General features: G+C 42.1%; 1 protein-coding gene and 1 long non-coding RNA gene across 2 annotated transcripts in view; both read left to right on the plus strand.

Moving 5' to 3' along the window:
• LOC127508751 (NACHT, LRR and PYD domains-containing protein 3-like) overlaps positions 1 to 27122 on the plus strand; it is a 360258-nt gene that overhangs the window by 329579 nt on the left and 3557 nt on the right. The gene's annotated exons all lie outside the window — the stretch shown is intronic.
• Positions 628 to 9447, plus strand: LOC127508998 (uncharacterized). Its single transcript, XR_007929082.1, has 5 exons — positions 628 to 907; positions 1017 to 1140; positions 8798 to 8890; positions 9199 to 9237; positions 9331 to 9447. It is a non-coding gene; the product is annotated as an uncharacterized LOC127508998 (long non-coding RNA).

Consider the following 27122-nt stretch of genomic DNA (forward strand, 5'->3'; position numbering starts at 1 on the left):
GCTGTTGTTGCTGTCTGTGCAACATCGCTTTAATAAAGAAAACACCTGTACTTGTTTAACTCCCACAGGTAATACATAATATAATGTATAGTAAATTCTGTATTAAACCTAACTCAATATGAATCTTCAGTAATGAAAATCTTATATAATATATAACGTTACTGGTCTTTTGAGCTGGGCCTTTTTGGACAATCTCCGGCTCAATCCGTAATCACCCCCTATCATTCAGTATTCTATGTTAGTCTACTAATACAGTTCACTTGAAGGAGTGAATGAAAACGAGTGATTGAATTTGGACAGCCGTTGAGTGTAACTTACATCGGTTATACACTCGTTATTGCTGTGCATCGTGAGAATGAGTGCACTCAATACCTTTCATTATGGTTTCGACACCACTAAAAATTGTGATTATATTACATAGATGCAAACTCCTCACCGTTCAGCATGGTAAACCGAGAGATACAACAAAGTTAGCATAACATACGCACATAAAAATATTGCATTACTTAGGTAATGTAGGGTTGCAATACTCACCAGCAAAGTACACAATTCTGGCGATGAACTGAGATGTCTGGCTCCTCCCAGTGGGCCAGTTGACGATCACTTCCTTCGAGAAGTCCCATTCTTTGTTATTCAATGTTTCTACGTCAATGTATTTGTCATCAATGTAACTAGAAAGACCTATTTCAACTGTGTTTCAAATAAATCAATAAATCAAATAAACAGAAATGCATCATTTTCACAAATTAGTTCGCGGTTGGCAGTTGAGAAAGGCTGTGGCGTAAACGTTCAAAGCCCAAAAGTGCGCCAAAGCCTAAGAGATCCACCAATCAGAGAAGTCGCCGTTACTATGGAAACGAGAATTAGCGCAAGCCCTTTTGTGATGAGTTGCTGCCAACTAGCAGAGGTAGGTGATAATTGCAATAATAACGATAATCATGAAAATAACATAGCTGTAGAATTAAAGATTTATTTATTTATTTACTTATTTAACTTAATGCAAACTTTACATACAGATTCAAGAAAAACAAAAATGGAGCCTCCCAAAAAGAGGGGACGGTACAAAAAATATCTTGAAGATTCAGCTACCTGTCCCCAGACAGACAAGACAACTGGAATGTTAAACAAGGATTAACATGGGTAAGTGGTATGTATGTATGTATGCATGTGAAAATTGTGTGAATTTTACATTTTTATAAACATGTAGGCCTAGGCTATATAAAAATATTATAAATTGAGGCAAATAACATATTCCCCCCCAAAACTGCACAAAACATTAATAACATGACTGATATTACAAGCTTGAAAATAAATAAATAAATGACAAAATCATGATTATGTTACAAAATCATGTTAGCTACATGTGAAGGTCCCATTAGGAACATAAATAAAAACCTAATTTTCTTGACAGCTATTTAAATATAAATTACTTTTCTTTTAAACATAATTTTATATAATGTTTAATTGTATTTGTTTTTATTGAAAACGTCTCGGTTACAAAGGTAACCCTCGTTCCCTGAAGGAGGGAACGGAGACGTACGTCGGACAGACCGACGAATAGGAATCTCGCTAGAGAGGCCAATCTAGTGTAACTACAACGAGCCAATGCACATTGGCATGCAATCATATGCATCAGCTGCTCGCCTCGCAGCGCAGGTATATAATGAGCAGCAGGTGCGTTGCATCTTCAGGTTTTCGCTGAGGAGCCGAACCGGATAGGTGGCAGCATCAGCGGGATACAGCGACTGTGGTGACGGGACGTACGTCTCCGTTCCCTCCTTCAGGGAACGAGGGTTACCTTTGTAACCGAGACGTTCCCATTCAGTCGGTCACGTTCGACGTACGTCGGACAGACCGACGAATAGGAATCCCTACCAAAGCGCCACAGGAGCTGCCCCCTTCCAGCGCTCTGTTGTAAGCCACCTGAACCCCCTTGCCTACGGACGGTGGGACAGGGCTAACACAGAGAGTGTAGATCACTGCTGTTCCCCAAAACCCACTCAGTGAGACTATTGGATAACGCTGGGAAAGCGTACCCTTCCGCTGGGAAAGGAACGCTGCGGAAACCACATCCTTCCCCGAAGGAGTTATGTGGAGAAGTACATATGGACTAACCCGTAGGCTGTACTACATATGGAAGAACTGGGGTAACTCCAACTCGATGAGAGGTGGGTTCTCCCAGAGGGAAAGACACGGGCTTCGTTTAGGAGCAACCGTGGAACTAGACATATGGGATCCCAGTAGGGTCACACATATGGAACCCAGCCTAAACCCGGTTCTCAAGGATACAACGGAGTAAAGGCCTAGCGCCAGACGCTCCGCCACGTCGGCTGCCAAAGGGATATCGAAGGACTCTCTGGAGAAAAAGCGCATGTAAGCGCAGCAAGCCGACACTAAGCCGGGGCCTCTCCGTGCCTCTGACCTGAGGTGAGAACACAGGAGGAGACCGGCTCGACACGAAGGCTATAGAATCTAGCGAACGTGTTAGGTGTCGCCCAGCCCGCAGCTCTACAGATGTCTGTTAGCGAGGCGCCACGAGCCAGCGCCCAGGAAGATGCGACACCTCTCGTGGAGTGCGCATGCTACCTGAGCGGGCAGGGCACGCCCTGAGCTTAGTAAGCCAGGGCGATGGCATCCACTATCCAGTGGGCCATCCTCTGCTTGGAGACAGCCTTTCCCTTCTGCTGGCCTCCGTAACAGACAAAGAGCTGGTCTGAGGTCCTGAAGCTTTGAGTTCTGTCTATGTACAGTCGCAAGGTGCGAACTGGACAGAGCAAAGCCAGGGCTGGGTCTGCCTCCTCCGGGGGCAGCGCTTGCAGGCTCACTACCTGGTCCCTGAAGGGAGTGGTAGGAACCTTGGGCACATAGCCAGGCCGGGGTCTCAGTACCACATGGCCGTCACCCGGCCCGAACTCTAGGCACGATTCGTCGACCGAAAAAGACTGCAGGTCCCCTACCCTCTTGATGGAGGCCAATGCAACCAGCAGCAAAGTCTTCATAGACAGAATCTTTAAGTCTGCTGATTGCAAGGGCTCAAAGGGAGCAATCTGAAGTGCTCTCAGCACCAGAGCAAGGTCCCAAGAGGGTATGGAGGGAGGACGAGGAGAATTCAACCGCCTACGCTCCAACCCCTGCTGCAAGAAGGAAAGCACGACACCGATCGAGCATCTTCGGGGGTCCTCTCGACGAGAAGAACACCACTCGACGAACAGGTTCCACTTCAAGGCGTAAGCCCGTCTCGTAGACGGTGCACGTGCTGAAGTGATGGTGTTAAGTACCTCGGGGGGTAAGTCAGACAGTGCCCCGTCTCTGAGAAAGAAGGTCCTTCCTCAGAGGAATGGGCCAGGGAGGGGCTGTCGCGAGGAGTAAGAGTTCTGGGAACCAGGTCCGGTTGGGCCAATAGGGCGCAACTAGCAGGACCTGCTCCTCGTGCTCCCTGACTTTGCACAGGGTCTGTGCAAGTAGGCTCACTGGGGGAAAAGCATATTTGCGAAGGCCCCGGGGCCAGCTGTGTGCCAGTGCATCTGTTCCGAGTGTTCCCTCGTACAGGGAGTAAAACAACTGGCAATGGGAGGTTTCTGGTGAGGCAAACAGATCTACCTGAGCCTCTCCAAACTCTCTCCAAATCAGCTGGACCACCTGGGGGTGGAGTCGCCACTCTCCTGGCAGCGCAGTTCGTGATAGCTCGTCGGCCACACGGTTGAGCACACCGGGAACATGAATGGCACGAAGCGACCTCAGATGCTTCTGACTCCAGAGGAGGAGATGGCGGGCGAGTTGCGACATGCGACGGGAGCGTAGACCACCTTGACGTTTGATGTACGCAACGGTCGCAGTGTTGTCCGTACGGACCAGTACATGCTTGCCCCGTAGCGGCCCTTTGAGGCGACTCAGAGCAAGGCGTACCGCTAGCAACTTGAGGCAATTGATGTGCCAATGCAGATGGGGGCCCGTCCACACCCCTGACACTGCATGCCCGTTGTACGTGGCACCCCAGCCTGTGGCAGAGGCATCTGTGAATACCACAGCATGCCGGGACAGCTGCTCTAGGGGCACTCCAGCCCGAACAAACAAGGGGTCCGACCACGGGCTGAAGGCTTGGCGGCACTCCTGAGTGATTGCCACCCGGAACGTGCCGCGTTGCCACGCCCATCTCAGGACCCGGCTGTGGAGCCAGTGTTGAAGCGGTCTCATATGAAGCAGACCGAGCGGGGTTACTGCCGCTGCGGCTGCCATATGCCCCAGGAGCCTCTGAAAAAATTTCAGTGGAACCGCTGTCCTGCCGTAACGTATTCAGGCAGTTCAACACCGACTGAGCACGTTCCTTTGTGAGGCGTGCTATCTGTTCGACTGAATCCAACTCCATACCGAGAAAAGAGATCCTCTGCACCGGGGCGAGTTTGCTCTTTTCCCAGTTGACCTGAAGACCCAACTGGCTGAGGTGTCTGAGCACCAAATCCCTGTGTTCGCACAACTGATCCCGGGACTGTGCCAGAATGAGCCAGTCGTTGAGATAGGGCTCCCTCCACGACCTTCGTGAAGACCCAGGGAGACAGGACCAGCCCGAAGGGTAGGACTCTGTACTGATATGCTCGACCTTCGAACGAAAAATGCAGGAATGGCCTGTGTCGCGGAAGAATCGAAACATGAAAGTATGCGTCCTTCAGGTCGATCGCTGCAAACCAATCCTGGGGACGGATGCACTCGAAAATGCGTTTCTGCGTGAGCATTTTGAACGGTAGCTTGTGAAGGCTCCGATTCAAAACTCGCAGATCCAGGACCGGTCATAACCCACCGCTTTTCTTGGGTACAATGAAGTAGGGACTGTAGAAGCCTGACCTCATATCGGCTGGAGGGACCGGCTCTATCGCGTCCTTCGCCAGTAGGACAGCGATCTCCGCACGCAAGACATGGGCATCTACATCTTTCACTGTAGTGAAGAGGACGCCCCTGAACTTGGGGGGACGCCGGGCGAACTGAATCGCATAGCCGAGCCTGATGGTCCGAATGAGCCAGCGAGACGGACTGGGGAGCACTAACCAGGCACTCAGAGACCGTACAAGCGGGACCAAAGGGACCGCAGGCGTACCCGCAGTGAGGCAGCGAAGTGGAACCCAGGGACGCGGCCCGGGGAGCTCTCTTTGCGAGGCGGCCCGAAGCGGCGTCACAGTGTGGTGTGCAACACTTACCTGGTTCCACGGATAGACAGAGGGAGCAGTCAAGGCTTTGGTTGCCCGCTGCTCGCTGCTGTCCGCTGGCGACAGAAGAGGGGGATGAGAGTGGTGAGGTTCTTGCCCTCCCACTGCTCTCCGAGCACTCTTCGGACCCGGAGATGAAGGAAACTGCTCTTTTATCGACAATTTGGGTACCGCTGGCTGTTGGGCCAGCGGCGGAACAAAAACAAAAGGAAACACAAGATTCTCCACCCGGCCCTCCTCCGGGGGAAGGAGTGGTGCGGTCACCATCTCCCGAAGAGCAGTCCCCTCCATTTCTGGGTCGCCCGTCCTCGGGCCTCTTGGACTTGGCCTTGCTGCCCTTCTTCTTGGGGGCGGGCTGGACGGGCTGGGCACCCTGACCACGACCGGCTCCACGGCGCCGCTTGGATGAAGGCTGCTGCTGGGCCGCCCGTGGGAGGGCGCCCTCGGCGACGAGCAGCATGAGGAGCCGCGGGCGGTGGAGGTGCAGCAGCTGACCGCCTCGGCAGGATATGACTGATCACCTCAGACTGCTTCTGTACAGCCGAGAACTGCTAGGCAAAGTTCTCGACCGCGTCACCGAAGAGGCCGGTCTGGGACACGGGGGAATTAAGGAACCTGACTTTGTCGGTATCCCTCATGTCCGCAAGACACAGCCAGAGATGGCGCTCCTGGACCACTAACGTGGACATTGCATGACCCACTGACTGCGCCATGACCTTCGTCGCACGAAGCGCGAGGTCCGTCGCGGCACGAAGCTCCTGAAGAACTTGTGGATCATGACCACCCTCGTGCAGGTCCTTCAGTGCCTTGGCCTGATGGACCTTGTAGCGAATCAGTACAGGTATTTAATTAATTTATGGGTGAAATATATGAATATAATAAATCATAAAGCTTTATGATTAATTATAATACATATACCGACCCGAGAGGGAATTATACATATATTGTGAATTAATTACAACGAATTATAATCAATCACATATATGATTAGTTCTGGTTTGATAATAATTTAGAGAAACTATTAGTTTGTCCAGCAAACCGTTAGCTCCTCATAGCCGATTATAAAAGGAAGGTTTTTCTCTGGCCACGAGAAAGACTTCCTATTCTAGCATCAATGCGTAAAGCAAGGATACTGGATCGAAACGTTAAAGTGACCTGGGTTTGTTGCATGAGCAAAAAGGACAATCGAGCATGAATATAATGTATTTAATATATATGAAACTACGGATACAGAGACTATACTACTAAACATACACAAACAATACACATATATAGAAAGCGAAAGTAAAGTCAAGAAAACAGAGGTGATCAAAGGAATGGAAACTTACTAACAGTTAAAACCTTTGAGAGCCAGCAAGGAAACTCAGCTTACACATCGAGCTTAAAACGCTTTGGAAAGAATGGTTCTATACTTGCATAGGTTCAGGTGCTGTGGTCGTTTCGTGTTTCTGCAGGAGTTTCGGTGCGTGCGGCTGAAGCGATTGGTCCTTTTCCGAGAAGGTGTTCTTCGGCGGGATTTTCAAACAAGGGTTTAACTTAAGAGTAAGATAACCGGAAAAGAAAGAAAAAGAGTCCGTCTCCTAGGCGATGAAGAGTGAAGACTTAGGGCGACGGATGAAGAGGGTTTGACAAAGAAACTTGTTGCCAAAAGATGGTCGTCCCGAAGAGAGGGGGCGCGTGATGGAAGCGCGGTCGCCGAGACGTCCGGGAGAGACGTGTGTTAAGTGGCGAGAGACAATCGAGAGACAATGAGAGATGCGTGTCATTGTGTTTTAAGGACAACAGGCCAGAACGCCTCCTGGGATACATCAGCCAATGATGAGGGTGCGATTTTGGCGGGCAAACTCTTTCTTTGTCTCCATTTATGACCTAATTTACATGGTTTATGAAGTGTCCGATCTGAGTACATTTTCTTCAAAGTACCATTAAAAATAGAAGAATGCATTTTACAGTCATGTGACATACATTTTCAATTAGAGCATAACGAAAGCTTTACAATGAGACCAAACTTGTCAGATGGCAAAGACATAAAAGGTGAGATACAGTTTATACTTGAGTTTTATCGTTTAGAAGAAAACTAATACAACTAGAGTCATAGCTAAGCTTATATACTAGAGATAAATACATGCACCTTTAAATACAGCGACGGGTACATATTGGCACAGTCATATTTGGAGGATAAATGTACATTCACAATCTCCATGCGTGTTTGTGAGTGTCTGTATGTGTGTGTGTATTGGGGTTGTGGCCAGTGTCTGTGACCATATGTCCTTTAGTCCCACCAGGGTGACTCTTTGAAGTCTCTGGAGCTGGTGAGAATGTGTTCTGTTTTTCTTTACTGGGGTAACAAAGGTGCCAATGGGGCAATTGGTCCCGGACTTGCCGGAGCCGATTCGTGATTTACATGCACAGTTCAGGAGGCTAAAAGCATTCTGAAATGTCCAAAGTTGATTGACTAGCCGGATCTATCCAGACGCTACAACCTGCAGCAACGCCATAGCGTGCAAGGCAGAGGCGGCTTCCCCACAGGCCTGATAAGCCTTGCCAGTAAGATCCGACGAGTACTTACAGGCCCGGGAAGGGAGAGACGGCTCCCCCCGCCAGGTGGAGTTAGTTAATAATCTGGGGTGGTCCACCACGCTCCCCCGGCAGCTCTACTGGCTGCGGAGTGCTGAAGGGATGAGGGTTCCTAGGGGGTTGGTTCCCTGAAGGAAGCGCGCTCACCGTGATCCTCAGATCACCAGCACCGCTGCCCAAAGCAACCCTCTGAGGAGGATTGGAACGAGGCAACGGCACCGGGACTCCGCCCCTTTGCAGGAACTGGAGTCTAGATCGCAACTCCAAGATATGGTCATCTTCCCACAATGGGTACATGACTCATCCACAGTGTGGCTTAAGCCCAGGCACGCGATACAGCGTTGGTGACCATCCCGCGGTGACAGGTAACGACCGCATCCAGAAACACACAAGTAGAACGACATCTTTAAAAAGATGCGAATCTACTTGTGTAAGCTCTTTTAGGGACTAACTCTTCAAGTCGCTTCAACTCTTTCAGCCTGTCGTGTGCACTCTCTCCTTAAAACCGACCTCTACCAGCTGTCAAAACAGCTCTTTAGCGCCCTAAGCGCACCGTTTTACCAGCCGTGAGAACGGCTTTCTCACAATATATTGCTCTTCGGCAAACAAAACAAAGGAAGGAGGGACCAGCCCCGCTACAGTGCTGTCCGCCTGCACCAACAAAAGATAAGTCGAAGAAAAGGCTCGTTTTTCTTACACACACTCCGTAGACAACCATACAGTTTGACTCCGAAGCGAAAAGCTGAAGATGCAACGCACCTGCTGCTCATTATATACCCACGCTGTGAGGCGAGCAGCTGATGCATATGATTGCATGCCAATGTGCATTGGCTCGTTGTAGTTACACTCGAAGTAGATTGGCCTCTCTAGCGAGATTCCTATTCGTCGGTCTGTCCGACGTACGTCGAACGTGACCGACTGAATGGGAACTACTTTAATGAGAAACCAAGAAAATAGGTTTTTGAATTTGCGGTCCCTGGGTTGGCTGAAAACTCCTGGACTAAATATTGTCTGTTTGATAGGGTTCTGGAAATAAGGATGATTTGATGGAAGAAAATGAAGTAAGGCGAGGGAATCTGGAATGTGACAGCTGCAATGAAGGCTTTTATAATGAGGTACATCAACCAAATGTCTACAAGTTATGTTTATATCCCGGCTTTTATCTCTTATTTGCAGGCAAGTATATGGTACTTAAAATCAAATTAAAGACAATTAAATGATAAAAATTAGATGTCTCACATGGAGAGTTTAACCAGTGTCTAAGCATGATAATGCAATCATACATTTCTTTAAAAGTGTACCTCTTCTTCTAGCCTAATTCATAAAGCATTTTAATCACCAATAATAATCACATTTTCTTTCATGTTTTTTTTTTTAACTAACAAATTATTAACCATTTCTTTCTTTCTTCATTTTCACAAAGAATAGGGAAGAGGAAGAGACTGGAGATGGCTCAACTGAGGTAACAAAACAAAATAACATTGTTTAGTATACAGTATGTTTTGCCAGGTTATATGTCATTACTGTATTGTTAAATTAAATATATCAATTTCAGGATGACTATGAGGCTGCGGAGCTGATTGTGGAAGACATGGAAATGGCATTTGAGAGGGAACTATGAGGTATATTTAAGTTGAGAGAGGGGGTGCTATCAGAAAAAAAGTGTAAAAAGTGTACCTTTAGTTTGTCACTAGGGCTGTTTATTGACAATAAATGTAAATATTTATCTAAAAACCTGCATGTGTATGTGGTATACTTATTTTGTTTATACTTATACTTATTTTATACTTATTCTTTTCTCTGCTTACTGTTCAGAAATTTAAATAATATATTCACTTTACCAAAATAAAAATAAAAATCCCTGTGTCCAAATGAAGTTATTTGGTAAATAAAAGCATAAACTTCTATTAATATAATCAATAATAAATAACAATATCTGTAATAAAATAGATATATGTACATAAATAATGTATATTAACTTTTTATAATATCACATGGTGTAACTTTTTATTTTAGAACAAATACTGTTTGTTTGTTTGTTTGTTTGTTTGTTTAAAAAAAATGAGTCATGAAAACCATTTTTTATTGATTTTTCACATCATGGATTATAAAAAGTTTTCTTCTTATCAAGAAAGTATTATTTTACCATACCTTACTTGTTACTTAAAATCTATCTGCTGTCTAGAGTTATTGGTATGTTATAATGTGAATTTATGATATCATAGACAGGGCTCTGAACCGGTTCAAGGAACGAAAACGAAAACCATAAACAAACGAAATTTTGACCGGAACGTAACCAGAAACGGAAACGAAATCAAATTTAATAGTTCTGAACAGAAACGCTAATTTGAAATGGCCATTAACCGGTTAATAACATTATTTTATCGTTCCGTTTAATATTTTGATTTTAATAAATAAATTAAAATAAAAAAATAAGTTGATTTTAAATTTAATGGCATCAACACATCTCAAAAAGTTGGGACAAGGCCATGTTTACCACTGTGTGGCATCCCCTCTTCTTTTTATAACAGTCTGCAAACATCTGGGGACTGAGGAGACAAGTTGCTCAAGTTTAAGAATAGGAATGTTGTCCCATTCTTGTCTAATACAGGCTTCTAGTTGCTCAACTGTCTTAGGTCTTCTTTGTCGCATCTTCCTCTTTATGATGCGCCAAATGTTTTCTATGGGTGAAAGATCTGGACTGCAGGCTGGCCATTTCAGTACCCGGATCCTTCTTCTACGCAGCCATGATGTTGTAATTGATGCAGTATGTGGTCTGACATTGCCATGTTGGAAAATGCAAGGTCTTCCCTGAAAGAGACGACGTCTGGATGGGAGCATGTGTTGTTCTAGAACTTGGATATACCTTTCAGCATTGATGGTGCCTTTCCAGATGTGTAAGCTGCCCATGCCACACACACTCATGCAACCCCATACCATCAGAGATGCAGGCTTCTGAACTGAGTGCTGATAACAACTTGGGTTGTCCTTGTCCTCTTTAGTCCGGATGACATGGCGTCCCAGTTTTCCAAAAGAACTTCAAATTTTGATTCGTCTGACCACAGAACAGTTTTCCACTTTGCCACAGTCCATTTTAAATGAGCCTTGGCCCAGAGAAAACGCCTGCGCTTCTGGATCATGTTTAGATATGGCTTCTTTTTTGACCTATAGAGTTTTAGCCGGCAACGGCGAATGGCACGGTGGATTGTGTTCGCCGACAATGTTTTCTGGAAGTATTCCTGAGCCCATGTTGTGATATCCATTAGAGTAGCATTCCTGTATGTGATGCAGTGCCGCCTAAGGGCCCGAAGATCACGGGCATCCAGTATGGTTTTCCGGCCTTGACCCTTACGCACAGAGATTGTTCCAGATTCTCTGAATCTTTGGATGATATTATGCACTGTAGATGATGATAACTTCAAACTCTTTGCAATTTTTCTCTGAGAAACTCCTTTCTGATATTGCTCCACTATTTTTCGCCGCAGCATTGGGGGAATTGGTGATCTTGCCCATCTTGCCCATCTTGACTTCTGAGAGACACTGCCACTCTGAGAGGCTCTTTTTATACCCAGTCATGTTGCCAGTTGACCTAATAAATTGCAAATTGGTCCTCCAGCTGTTCCTTATATGTACATTTAACTTTTCCGGCCTCTTATTGCTACCTGTCCCAACTTTTTTGAAATGTGTAGCTTTCATGAAATCCAAAATGAGCCACTATTTGGCATGACATTTCAAAATGTCTCACTTTCAACATCTGATATGTTATCTATATTCTATTGTGAATAAAACATAAGTTTATGAGATTTGTAAATTATTGCATTCCTTTTTTATTCACAATTTGTACAGTGTCCCAACTTTTTTGGAATCGGGTTTGTATTTAAGTAGATTACAATTAGTGCAGCAATTAATGTTCAATAGAGTAAAGGTTTATAGATTCCAATCCGAAGAGCCAAATATTTTGGCCAGAAAAATATTTTTCATTTGTAATATTTTTCAATTCCTAACTGATTACTTAAGTTTTGCATTTGAATGAATATTTAGACATGATCAATCACGTTTTTTTTTAATATGTTAAATTCACAAAATGAACAACTCGCATCCTACTGTCTTTATGATAAGCACAAACCAGTGAGTATTAATGAATGCAAGTAAATACTGAATTTAACCCAAGAGAACTTAAAAGTGCTAAGAAAACAACTGAAAGAAACAATGTTGCCATTGATTTGTTATAGTATGTTTTGGAACACAACTGCCTGCCCATACTTAAACACAAGAAATAAATTTTATAATGGGTCACTACGAATACCGCATTAACAGTCGCGTAGATAAACTTTTGCATGATGCCAAAAGCACGCCGGTAGGTGTCAGTCTAAGTAGGCTAAAGTGTGTATTGGTCAGTCCAAGATAAACAAAAACTTACGAAGGAAGATTCACGGATGGGGTGTTTGTCATTGTCAAGTCAAGTCAAGTCAAGTCACCTTTATTTATATAGCGCTTTTTACAATGTAGATTGTGTCAAAGCAGCTTTACATTGATAACTGGTACAATATTTGGCTGCACAGCAGCTCTTAAAAGAATAGTGTCAATGCAGGCAGATCAAAGCACTGTTGAATATCAAATGTCAAGTCAAATGTCAAGTGTCCCCAACTAAGCAAGCCAAAGGCGACAGCGGCAAGGAACCCAAACTCCATCAGGTGACATCAGGTGGCAGACAAGTGGCAAATAGGTGTTTAAATGGAGAAAAAAACCTTGGGAGAAACCAGGCTTAGTCGGGGGGCCAGTTCTCCTCTGGCCAACAGTGCTTTGTTACGATTCAGGTAGCTATCATAAGTCCGACAGGATCGCAACATTCAAAGTATTTATTCCAGTTCCATCCAATTGAGGATCGTATTCATCATGGCGGTATGGAAGGTTGTTGAGGAACTGTGTCTATGATCTAGTTGACTCAATCTCTGCTGATACTTCAGGGCTGAGTTGTGGTCGTGTCAAGGGGCAGGTCCTTGGTCTCACCTGGATACGGCCCGGATCCGGTTGACTACGGTGAACCTTGGGATAACCAGAAAGACTAATATTAGCGTAGATGCCATTCTTCTTCTGATGTAATGAGTACATCAGGCGTTATAGGAAGTGTTCCCGGTTCCGGCTGACCTAATTTATGCAGCCTAATAATCCTTTAACAGATTTGAAAATATAAATTGGTAATGTGTTATGTGTATGCCAGGTTAAAGAAATGCGTTTTTAGTCTAGATTTAAACTGACAGAGTGTGTCTGCTTCCCGAACAATGCTAGGAAGATTGTTCTAGAGTTTAGGTGCCAAATAGGAGAAGGATCTACCACCTGCAGTTGATTTTGATATTCTAGGTATTATCAGCTGGCCTGAATTCTGAGATCGCAATAGACGTGAAGGACTATAATGAATTAGGAGCTCGCTCAGGTACTGGGGAGCTAAACCATTTAGTGCTTTGTAAGTAATTAGCAAGATTTTAAAATCTATACGATGTTTAACAGGAAGCCAATGCAGTGTTGACAGAACTGGGCTAATATGGTCATACTTCCTGGTTCTAGTAAGAGCTCTAGCTGCTGCATTTTGTACGAGCTGTAGTTTATTTTTCAGGCGAGCAGAACAACCACCCAGTAGAGCGTTACAGTAATCTAGCCTTGAGGTCATGAACGCATGAACTAACTGTTCTGCATTTTTCATCGAGAGCATATGTCGTAGTTTAGATATATTTTTAAGATGGAAGAATGCGGTTTTACAGATGCTAGTAACATGGCCTTCAAATGAAAGATTGGTATCAAAGAGCACACCCAGGTTCCTAACTGACGACGAAGACTTAACAGAGCAGCCATCAAGTGTTAGACAATGTTCTAGGTTATTACGTGAAGAAGTTTTTGGTCCAAAAATTAGAATCTCTGTTTTTTCTGAATTTAGTAGTAGGAAATTACTGGTCATCCAATTTTTTATATCAGCTATGCATTCCGTTTATTTTGTGAATTGGTAAGTTTCGTCAGGGCGCGAAGAAATATAGAGCTGAGTATCATCAGCGTAACAGTGAAAACTAACGCCATGCTTCCTAATGATATCTCCCAAGGGTAGCATGTACAGAGTGAACAGCAACGGTCCTAGTACTGAGCCTTGTGGTACTCCATATTGAACTTGTGATCGATATGACATGTCTTCGTTTACTACTACAAACTGATAACGGTCAGATAAGTATGATTTGAACCATGACAATGCAATTCCACTAATGCCAACATAATTTTCGAGTCTATTTAAAAGAATATTGTGATCAATAGTGTCAAATGCAGCACTAAGATCCAGTAACACTAATAGAGAGATACAACCACGATCTGATGATAAGAGCAAATCATTAGTAACTCTAATGAGAGCAGTCTCAGTACTATGGTACGGTCTAAATCCTGACTGGAAATCCTCACAGATACTATTTCTTTCTAAAAAGGAACATAGTTGTGATGATACTACCTTTTCTAGTATTTTTGACAGAAAAGTGAGATTTGAGATCGGCCTGTAATTGACTAATTCTCTAGGATTCTCTTGTGGTTTTTTAATAAGAGGTTTAATTATAGCCAGCTTAAAAGTTTTTGGTACGTGTCCTAGTGATAAAGATGAATTGACGATATTAAGAAGAGGATCTATAACCTCTGGAAGCATTTCTTTCAATAGCTTAGTCAGTATAGGGTCTAACATGCATGTTGTTGATTTTGATGATTTAACAAGTTTAGACAATTCTTCCTCTCCTAAAGCAGTAAATGAATTGAATTTTTCCTCAGGGACACTACAATGCACTATCTGACGCGATACTGTAATAGACGGTTGCATGGTTATAATTTTTTCTCTAATATTATCAATCTTGCAAGTAAAGAAGTTCATAAAGTCGTTACTGCTGTGCTCTTTGGAACCATCAGAAGTTGAAGCTTTATTTCTTGTTAATTTAGCCACTGTATCAAATAAATACCTAGGGTTGTGTTTATTTTCTTCTAAAAGTTTTGAAAAATAAGCAGATCTAGCAGATTTTAAGGCCTTTCTGTACTCAATCATTCTCTCTCTCCACGAAATGCGAAATACTTCTAGTTTTGTTTTCTTCCAGCTGCGCTCCATTTTTCTGGGGCCCGAGTGTGCTCATTGTACCATGGCATTGGATTAATTTCCTTAATCTTTTTTAAGCGCAAAGGAGCAACTGAGTCTAATGTGCTGGAAAAGACAGAGGCAATAGTTTCTGTTACAACATCGAGGTCTTCTAAGCTATCTGGTATGCTAAGGCGATGAAACTGATCAGGAAGATTATTTATAAAGTGATCTTTAATGGTAGAAGTGATGGTTCTACCATATTTCTGGCATGGAGGCAGTTTAGCCGCCTTGACTAAATGTAGTATACACGAGACTAGATAATGATCTGAGATGTCGTCACTCTGCTGCAGAATTTCAACAGCATCAATATCGATTCCATGTGACAATATTAGATCTAAAGTATGATTACGACAATGAGTGGGTCCTGACACATGTTGTCTAACACCAATAGAGTTTAGAATATCTGCAAATGCCAATCCTAATGCGTCTTTTTTATTATCTATATGGATATTAAAATCACCAACAACAAGGACTTTATCTGCAGCCAATACTAACTCCGACAGAAAATCAGCAAATTCTTTGATAAAGTCTGTATGGTGTCCTGGTGGCCTGTATACAGTAGCCAGCACAAATGTCAACCTACATAATGTTACGTAAAGTACCATCACTTCGAAGGAATTATATTTGAAAGACTTTTGACTAATACTGTAAATATTACTATAGATTACAGCAACACCTCCCCCTTTGCCTTTCTGACGGGCATTGTGTCGATAATCATAACCTTGAGGACTAGACTCATTTAAAGTAATGTAATCGTCCGGTTTTAGCCAAGTTTCTGTCAAACACAGCACATCTAGATTATTATCTTTGATAATATCATTAACAATAAGTGATTTTGAAGAAAGGGATCTAATATTTAACAACCCAAGTTCTATCATTTGTTTAGGATTATTATCTCTATTTTTTATTTGTTGAACATCAATTACATTTTTACCATTAAATGGGTTTGGAAGTTTTTTGTTTTTACTAATTCGGGGTACAGACACAGTCTCTATTTGAAAATATCTAGGTGTAAGAGTTTCTATGTGTTGGGAGTTATCTGAATTTTCTGACTTCTGTAACGTGAGGCAGCTAGCAGATGGTCGGTTTAGCCAGTCTGTCTGCTTTCTGACCTGGGCCCCAGTTTGTCATGTTTCAGTTCTAAGACTATGTGCCATATTACTAGAGAGAAGAGCAGCACCATCCCGGGAGGGATGAATACCATCTCTTTTCAACAGGTCAGGTCTGCCCCAAAAACTTTTCCAATTGTCTATGAAACCTATATTATTTTGCGGACACCACTTAGACAGCCAGCCATTGAGTGATGATAATCTGCTAACTATCTCATCACTCCGACGAACAGGAAGGGGGCCAGAGCAAATTACTTCTCCTGACATTGTACTTGCGAGTTCACACACTTCTTTAATGTTAATTTTAGTGATCTCCGACTGGCGAAGTCGAACATCATTAGTGCCGACGTGAATAATAATCTTAGAGTATTTACGATTAGCATTAGCCAGCACTTTTAAATTTGCTTTGATGTCAGATGCTCTGGCTCCCGGCAAACATGTGACTATGGTGGCTGGTGTCTCTATTTTCACGTTACATGTAATAGAATCGCCAATAACTAGGGCACTTTCAACAGGATTCTCAGTGGGTGTATCACTGAGTGGGGAGAACCTGTTTGATGTTCTTATTGGAACGGAAGAGTGGTGTTTTCCGCGGCTAGGCTGCCTCACCGTTACCCAAGTGCCCTGCTGCGCGGGCTCTACAGCGGGAACCGAACAATGTACAGAGTTCACTAAGCTAGTTGCATCCAAAACAGTATCTGAAGCCCTTGCATTCTTACTATCCTCGATTAAAGTTTGGATGCGTGTCTCTAATTCTGAGATTCTCTCTGTCAGCCTGACTATTTCCCTACATTTATGACATGTAAATCCCTCGTCGCTGACAGAGAGAGCTATGGTAAACATGTGGCAAATGGAACAGGTAGCAATGCTGGGAGAGGATGACATGACTCACCGTGTTTGTAGACTGATCCGACTTACCAAAGCTGTTTGAAGAACGCGTTGAAAAAGGAGCGCGCGAGAGACTGTTAACAAGTTAACAAGCTAGTGCTGCAAATGCAAATGCGTTTAACAGCGATTTAGATTCAAAGATTACAAGCTAGCGACGTCAGATTAGTGTGGTAGGCAATATTACATATAAGGTAATAAAAAAATAAGCAACAATGAATAAAAGTAAGAGATTCAAAACAAAGCTATACGGAGTTACAGACGCAAACCAATCTGAGCAGCGAGGCAGACAGGAGCGAGTTAGACAAGAGCAAAAACACGTTAACCAGAAACTGGTATTGATCTAAATACACTACATATAATGAGTAGTACTACTTTCGGTCAAACATGAACGGTAAGTCAAACTTTGTCGTACTACATCGCTACTGAGGATATCCAATGTAATGTTAAACATCGAGGTTCAGTGTCGAAAATAGAATTACCTTTACCCCCGGTTTCAAAGACAAGGCTTAAGCTAGTTTTAGATTAAAATGCATGTTTGAGCTGTTTTAACTGAAGGCAACTTGCACTGACAGATCCTAAAATGTCACTGCCATTGTTTTGTCTCAAGATGCACATAAGGTTGTCTTTTTCTAGAGTACGTTTATGCTACCTAAATAGCCTAATTAAACGAAGGCCTAATCTTAGCTTAGTATAAGTCCTGTCTGTGAAACAGGTCAATATGATGTAGGTAAGTATATTGCTTATTACATTATGTATAATTTGCAATGGTTGTTGCCTACTATAGTGATAATATCGTTGACGGTAGGCCTAGTGCCTTAACGTAGTCTCAAATATCATAAATAGTGTATTGTTTGTGTATACCACTATAATATATAAGCCACCATTTTGGTGAAGAACTGTAATTGTATAATAATTGAAATTGTATGAATTACATAAGAGATGGATAAATTAGCGCAACTGTATATAAGGTGCAGTGTTACATTCATGCATTGTTTTGTCCCCTTAGGCCCACAAACGTTCAAAGACCATATTAGTTTAAATAAAGCCAATGAAGGAAAAAACTGCCAGCTATGCAAACAGAATGTGATTCGGTCAGAAGAACACCTACAAAAATTTTTTTAAAAAATGCTGTGCACTTTAAAGATGGGGATTTTGGTAAGCTTGTGTTGGTTTTGTAACATTTTATTCATTAAATTGTTTTTATTATACACTATTCACTTTGTGCTTCAGATCTGTTCACAGTACCTTGCTTTTGTGACAAAATTAAGCAATTAAAAAGAAGTCACTGGCATTGTTTAAGTGTGACCGGATTTTGCACAGGCGAAATGCATTTGAAGACCATCTACAGAAACATGGTAGGAGATAATTGCCATTACATGATTATTAATCATTCCATTGCCAAACATAAGTTAAAATGTTCTCACTGTCTTAAAACACTTGCTTTGCAGGTTGCATTGTAACACCATTCAAAGATCTGCCAAAGAAAAGTATGTATTTGTTAAATCTATATTTGCATTCTTGTTTTGTTGATATTTTAAGCCTACCTCACAGTGTTTTCAGACTTTTCATAATACTCTAACTGGTTGATTGCTGTCACAGATATGGCATTTAGAGTTGGTCTACAGTATGTGTATATAACCTGGACCATAGCTAATAATTAAGCCTGGTGCATAAAGTGAATGTTACACTAATTAAACTCACTCATTAAGCCTGAAACTGTTACTGTAATTTATTTTAATTTGTAGGTGAGCCAAAGAAAGATTCTGAAAATGCAACGAGTGCCCCTGTCGGTGAGCAGAGTATTCTGTGTTGCCACTGCTCATCCTCTTTCGCTACAACTTTGAGTCTTCGAAGACATGAAAAGGAGTTTCATGCGACATCAGATCCTGTGTACTGTGTTGATGTACAGCAAGGTGTCTTTTTCACAGCAAAAAATAGTAGAGGCCAAAGAGTCCCAATACATATGCAGAAAAGCACCACCTCTCAAGTAATTGCCTGTGAAGTAGCAGAGTGCCGGTAGTTTATGACTCTTGCTAAACTTGGTAGAAAGCCTGGAGTGGAGTGTGAGCATTTGCTCAGAGTTTCCTCTGCTCCACCATACGTTCCTCCTGAGCCTCTGAGAGAAGAATCCTTAAAGATGATGCACGAAAAAGGATTGATTTCCACCCAGAGAATGACAGAGTGCATAGAAAATCACAATCAAGCATCAGTTGAGGGAATCTGCTCTGTGTTTCCAGTTTTTTACGAGAAACATGGATATTCTGGCAGATTTGTTTATTTTTCCATATATACAGGAAGGATGGAAAGATGGTGCCTCTTTAGACGGACAAGAGTGTCATTTGACAAAGTGGTAGGACACTGGTATTGCCTTTGTAAAAGTACAAAAAAGCAGTACAGATGCCTCCACATCTATATGGCAATGTGGTGGCTCTACCAAGAAAAAGATGATTTAATACTTGAGTGTTCCAGAGCAGAGAGTGAATTGTCAGAGGACCCCTCTGAAAATGAAAAGCTTGAACTTGTTGATTTAGGAAAAGGACTGCAGAAGCACTAACCGGTTGCAATGACAAACTAACTCTGGCAAAACAAAAGAATTCCAGAAAATTTGCCACAGGAATTAAGGTTTCAGGCAAGTGACGTTCCGAAAATGTTTGAGCCCACAGAGAAAACGTGCCCTTATTGCCCTGGGCCAACCCCACCAGGCCTTACAGAACCAGTGGTTGTCACAAAGAATGCATCGGTCTACAACATACATTCAGTGAAGAGAGGTTTGTACATAGCAAGCGTCATGTCTGGAGAAAACCAGGCACCGCTCATCACCTGGCCAATCCCATCCCTACAGTGAAGCATGGTGGTGGCAGGATCATGCTGTGGGGATGTTTTTTCAGCGGCAGGAACTAGGATACTAGTCAGGATTGAGGGGAAAGATGAATGCAGCAATGCACAGAGACATCCTTGATGAAAACCTGCTCCAGAGCGCTCTGGACCTCAGACTGGGGTGATGGTTCATCTTCTAACAGGACAACGACCCTAAACACACAGCCAAGATAACAAATGAGTGGCTACAGGACAACTCTGTGAATGTCCTTGAGTGTCCCAGCCAGAGCCCAGACTTGAACCCGATTGAACATCTCTGGAGATCTGAAAATGGCTGTGCACCAACACTTCCCATCCAACCTGATGGAGCTTGAGAGGTCCTACAAAGAATGGGAGAAACTGCCCAAAAATAGGTGTACCAAGCTTGTAGCATCATACTCAAAAATACTTGAGGCTGTAATTGGTGCCAAAGGTGCTTCAAGAAAGTATTTAGCAAAGGCTATGATATTTGTGTACATATAATTTTTTATTTTTAATAAATTTGCAAATATTTCAAAGAAACTACTTTTACGTTGTCATGGGGTATTGTTTGTAGAATTTTGAGGAAAATAGTGAATTTAATCCATTTTAGAATTAGGCTGTAACATGACAAAATGTGGAAAAAGTGAAACGCTGTGAATACTTTCTGGATACATTGTACATTGACTGATTTTGATGAAACTTCATCTGTGTATTCTTTGTAGGAGACCGATCACATGGATGTGACTATTGTGAGTCTAAGTTATAGCGCCACCAACTGGCAGAAGGAAGTGTGTCACTTTCAAAATGGTTTGAAAACACCCTCTTATTTATCAGAATAATGTCAAGACACTGCAGATGTAGACCTGTGAAAGGATTTTTTGATATCTTAAATACTGTTGCCATGGCGACATGCCACATTTTAATATTCGTTTTGGGAGATGTTTAGTCTCTTAGCATGTTTAAAATTGCATTAAACCCGACACACATCAGAGATGCTGTCTAGTAGACATGGGCAAAGATTTAGAAACATGCAGGGAGGAGGACCTCTATAGTGCCACCTTTTGACAAAAGTGGGGGTGGGATAGTTTTACCCTACAGTCACCAAAATCATTACATATATTGTTCTTATCAAGCTGCACAACTTTCTAATGTACAGTCATTAGCTCTGACCAGCAAGACATCGACTATTTTGGTTTGAATGAAGATTTAAAAAAAAAAAAAAGGCTATGAATTTTAAACTACTCTTAGAGGGTTTATACAATTCAGACCAAACTCTTTTTTTAACATGGTGCTTAGACATTGAAGATATTAAATTGTGAACGAATATTGGATATCTTGAACGGTGTTGCCCCTTCTGTTCTTGATGTAGGATAAAATAGGATAAAACTAAAACTATCACTAGGCCTAGGCTACTAAGCTTAAATCTGCATTGCCTTGTATTTTTAACTTAACGATATTGTAAATAGGCCTAACAGAAAAGGTTCAAGTCAAGAAATCAATTTACTGTACAAAAGTAATCACTACTCAACGGAAAATATAAAATTGATATTTATATTTATGTTAAGTTATAGGTTATAGCCTATTCTCTTTTTGTTAAGTAGCCCTACATTGGCGAGGCTACTCTACATTCATTTTGTGGTCAAAACCTAATTTAGTGCTTTATAGGCCTTAGATCGGTGTAAATATAAAATATTTTATCTATTAGGCTACCTTCAATAAAATGCTGCGCTATGCACAGCTAAAATTTCAGAAAATGAATAACTGGGTGAACGACAAGAAGTTCAATAAAAAGGTTGTTTATTGCTTATTTTTCTGTTTGTGTGGATGGAGGTGGGACACGTCTCCTCGCTGCCCGATCCGCTGCCAGGTTGAACCACCTGATTGCATGCTTGGTGACCTCCACATCCGTGGCTGACTGTGTCACCGTGTTTTTTCCTCACAGCACCTGTAATCAAACAGACAGATATGTTTATTGTATGTAGCATCTAAAGCCAAGTATGCTTACACAATACAGTATATGAGATAGGCATTAAGGAGATTAAATTAAAAAAAGAAACATGACTTACAAAGTCATAAACAGGGTTGTGGTGGTTAAAATAAGAGGTGGGTAAACTATGAATTCGTGATCAGGGTAAGGTGTGCTGCGCCTTTTGCTATCGGATGTTTAAAAAAAGACATCCAAAATGTTCAAACAATATCAGTGGAATTAAATGGTTCCTTGATCAGAGCACATATTGTATGTGGATAAATCAGTGTGGTTTTGTAATGTTTTAAGTTTGTTAGGGTCCTACATACATTCTATTTGGAGGTAAACTCTTAAAGGGTTAGTTCACCCAAAAATGAAAATAATGTCATTTATTACTCACCCTCATGCCTTTCCACACCCGTAAGACCTTCGTTAATCTTCGGAAGACAAATTAAGATATTTTTGTTGAAATCCGATGACTCCGTGAGGCCTCCATAGCCAGCAATGACATTTCCTCTCTCAAGATCCATTAATGTACTAAAAACATAATTAAATCAGTTCATGTGAGTACAGTGGTTCAATATTAATATTATTAAGCGACGAGAATATTTTTGGAGCGCCAAAAAAACAAAATAACGACTTATTTAGTGATGGCCGATTTCAAAACACTGCTTCATGAACCATCGGAGTATAATGAATCAGCGTATCGAATCATGATTCGGATCGCGTATCAAAGCGCCAAACTGCTGAAATCACGTGACTTTGGCGCTCCGAACAGCTGATTCGACACGCTGATTCATTATTCTCCGAAGCTTCCTGAAGCAGTGTTTTGAAATCGACCATCACTAATTAATTTGTTATTTTGTTTTTTTTGGCGCACCAAAAATATTCTCGTCGCTTAATAATATTAATATTGAACCACTGTACTCACATGAACTGATTTAAATATGTTTTTAGTATCTTGAGAGAGGAAAGGAGCCATCGGATTTCAACAAAAATATCTCAGTTTGCGTTCCGAAGATTTACGAAGGTCTTACAGGTGTGGAACGGCATGAGGGTGAGTAATAAATGACAGAATTTTCATTTTTGGGTGAACTAACCCTTTAACATTACATTACATAAACTCTTAACTGGTGCTGGGCGGGTATGACCAAAAATATATATCACGGTATTTTTCAAAATTATATCGGTTTCACGGTATATGACGGTATTTTTCCCCCTATGCATGACCGGGCGTTAACCACATTTTCTACTGATTAAGAGAGGAAATACTGCAGTAGATTGACTAGAATGCCCTGTTTTACTGTCATGATGAGTGAATATTGTAGAAAAATTCCACACTAGAGTTAATACAGGTTTACAAAGCCCCACAAAATGATCCTGTGGGAAGACAACAACCAATAAAACACAGACCTGCAACACACTCATTACAGACACATGAATATTAAAATATGACCATGGAGATAGAAAAAAAAAAAAAAAAAGGCACCTTAAGCATTTTAAAAATCTAACCCTATATAACAACAAACTGCCAAAACGAGGGAGAAACACAGAAGAACATTTAAAACAACGTGGTGCTGGACGTGAAAATGATAACTGCATCAGGCTGAAACTAGCAAAAAACGCATTGCGCCCAGATGTATGATAGGTTCCTTGCTATTTTAAATATACTTAGGAAATTTAGTATTATAATTATTTAACAGTGCATACATAGTACAGTAGCAATATATTTATGTCTTTATTTAACATTATTATTATAGTATTGTTATATATATTCCCACTCAGAGCTATCAGGCCTGAGGAAACTGTGGTTCAGTTATTAAGAAAGAAACACTGACTATGGTCAGAAGTAAATGCCACTGTAGAATATAAAATATACACAATAAAAACAAGTATTTCCTTTGAGCAAACAGAAAATTATTCTGATTTTAAATGATATTATCTATTCAGTGTGAACAATGAAGGACTGTCCATGTGTCAAGATAACGAAGATGCACCAGAGGAGAGCACCATGTTGGAATCTGCTGGCTCAGATAAACCCTCTTTTTAAGAAAAAAAAAGTTAAAAGTTCATCAGAATGTTGTTTATAGTAGTTCATAATTTTTCATAGTTGTTGTCAAGTTATTTAGGGGATTCTTCTCTGCCTCAATGTCTGCCCAAACTTGACAAAGGCTTCAATCAACTCTTGAGGGCACATGGAATAACTCAAAACATCCTTCATCATCGAAGCAATTTATTTCAGTAACAACTTGATCCCTCATTTGGCTTTTCTTCACAGGTTAATTCAGATGCTTAGCTTAATAACCTATACAGAGAAATATACAAATATATGAGTCCAGTACACACAGCAATGAGATCAGTTAAGGATTTAACTCATTTAAATTACAAACAATGTTACTAGAATACTCACAAATCACGAAGTACAGCAACATAGCAGTTCCAACAGCAACACTAAAACAAATGCGTTTACTGCACATGGCCAGTTAGCATATTAAATGCTACATCTGTTAGCATTAACAAACAACTTGGGTAATGTTGTAACAATGTTATGTCCTAAACTTTTACAGAAGATCATCACAAAACATTTTTAAAATGTTTTTAAATAATAAATCTTAATTTTTGGAAGGAACATTGTAAGAACAAAAATAAAACTAGCCACCAAAATGTTATAAAAATGTTAGTGGAATAATGGTCCAACATGTTTAAATGTTATCCCCATTATTTAAGAGAATATTCTGGGACAAAAATAAAACTACCTGCCAAAAATATTAAAAGAACATTAAGTGAATAATGTTCTAACAATGTTATCGCTAAACATTTTTAGAATGTTTTTTGGGGAATGTTACCCTACCTTTAAAACAACATTCTGGGAACAAAAATAAAACTACCCGCTAAAAACATTATCAGAAGGTTAGGGAATAATGTTCTAACAATGTTAACACCAAACATTTTTAGAATTTTTCAGAGAATGTTCTCCTACCATTTAGTAGAACATTCTGGGAACTAAAATAAAACTACCCGCTGAAAACATTATAAGAACATTATGGAATAATGTTCTAACAATGTTATCGCTAAACATTTTTACAATGTTTTTTAGAGAATGTCATCCTAACATTTAGAAGAACATTCTGGGAACTAAAATAAAACTACCCGCTGAAAACTGTCAGGGACTGTGCTGATATAACTCACGCAAACACGAAGATGATGAAGATAAGGCAGTCTTTAATAAATCCACAGGCAGAGGAACATAACACACATCCATACATAGATGAGACCCGACAACCATGAACAGAAACCAGGGAACTTAAATACACAGATAATTAACTAATATGACAAACAGCTGTGATGATTGGGAAAATCCAAAAAAAGTCCATGAAAAAGAAACTAACTGAACAGAACCGTGACATTACTCCCCCTCCGGCAAGGCGCGTCCTCGTGCCGTGGAAGGATGATGACAGATGGTGGAGGTTTTGGAGGAGGACGAGGATGTGGCGAAGGGTTGGAGAGAAGGGGAGGCGGCAGGATGGCAGATGCAGGCAGATTGGGAGATGATGCAGGTGGTGTAGAAGGCCAGGGAGGAACCATGAACAGGGACAGGCAGGTGGTGACCCAGGCCACAGCCAGAACTGTGCTCCACGGTGGCGTTGCTGGAGGGAGGAGCCATGGTGGATGGAGTCCAGATGGTACCATGGGGATGACAGGAAGCAACGGCAATGTAGGAGGTGAAGCCCACCGCGTAGCCACAGAGCCGGTGAAGCGCAAGGACACCGAAGACCTTAGCGGCCGCGACAGAGCCACAGTGATGACCCCCCGTGATGGAAGCAGGGATCCGGAGGGCAGAGGTGGAGCTGGAGTAATCTTTTACCATCATAAAGATCCCTCTCAGCCCCTTGGCCCACCTGCTGAGAAGGCCATTCAATGGAAAGCTTGGCCGTGGCTCTGCGACAGACTTCCATGAGGTCTAATTCTACCGCTGGGGAGGAGGGAGTGTCTCCACTCTGGTTACTGGGTGGGCAAGACGAATTAGGAGGAAGGATGGCATCATCCTCCTCCTCGTCATCATCTTCCAGAAGATGGACGGATAATTCTTCATCCTCATCATCCTCTTCCCCTGCTATACCCACAAGGGCATCATCAAAGAGAGGGGGGAGGTCAGGGGATTCCACATCCATGATATCACCCCTGTTACTAGGCTCTAGTGGTGGTTTAGCCGTCTCCTCTCTGGGTTGAGTCTGAGAGAAGAAGCATGGGTCCTTGTTTCCTGCCACTGCAACTCTGAGTCTCCTTTCACGAGTTTTAGCAGGAAAACTAGAACAGTTAGAGCAGCTCTCTGGGTTGGATATAGCAGCTTGAGCATGCTTCATACCCAAGCAAGATATGCACAGAGGATGTGGATCCTTTGCTGAAATCCATAAGCCACACGAGCACATGCGAGGTGGAGCATCCTTTCCTCCCGTGCTTTCTGTTGTTTTAGCAGTGGCCAACTCCTTTCCACCCTCTTCGTTTGGAAAACTCTCACCGTAACGTGTAGGTTTATCACCACGGAGCAGTGTTAGACAGAGTTATTTCTGAAAATAAACATTTATTTTCCTAATCGTATTTGATCGGAAGATATACTGTTTATTCTCTTTTAATGGAAAAACTCGCCTTAACGCAGACGTTTTACCACTTAACAAAAGCACTCCTTAACAGCAAAATAAGATTTACTGCGTTTGCGACATCACCGGCAGGCTTCGTCTGTAAACTGTTCAGCGGCAAATCCAATAATGCGTCCGGGAGTACAGCTTCCACAATTTTCACGGGGAAGAAAGCGAGAATGACGCAACAGTGAGCTGCAGCGATCTATATACCAGGGAGGTGGGTCTCCCTGATCGCTGTTGCGATTAGTCTGTCAGTCTGACAGACGTGGTGCAATTGGTGCTTCCGCAGTTGGTCACGCCTGGAGGCGTCACCCTCAGTGAGATACCGAACGGATGTTAGAAAGAGAACAGCCATTACATTAAAAAAGCAAAGCGGTTGATGACTCTTCAACCCTTCACCCATTCAGGCTCCATAATGTCTGGCTCCTCCACTGAGCGCTTTCACCCTTCTGCTTCAGTCTCACTCTTCACAGACACTTGAACATTGACTGCTCTCAATACAAGAACCAGACATACAGAAACCCACAGACATCCACCAATTCATTGATAAATGTGCTTAAATGAAGGAACATGCATTTCCCAGTTCATTGTGTGTATTATTACTGTGTGTATTGAAAGTGATATAATTCTGTGTCCAGGGAAAATACCCTTTCTGAAGAGCTGATAAACGATCAATACTGAGTGTTCGCTGGCCGAACAGATTAATTGATTGTAATAATTATTGAGCTACATCAAGTTAATTCGATTAACTGATCC

Source organism: Ctenopharyngodon idella, chromosome 3 (assembly GCF_019924925.1).
Source record: "Ctenopharyngodon idella isolate HZGC_01 chromosome 3, HZGC01, whole genome shotgun sequence".
Classification (NCBI taxonomy): Eukaryota; Metazoa; Chordata; class Actinopteri; order Cypriniformes; family Xenocyprididae; genus Ctenopharyngodon; species Ctenopharyngodon idella.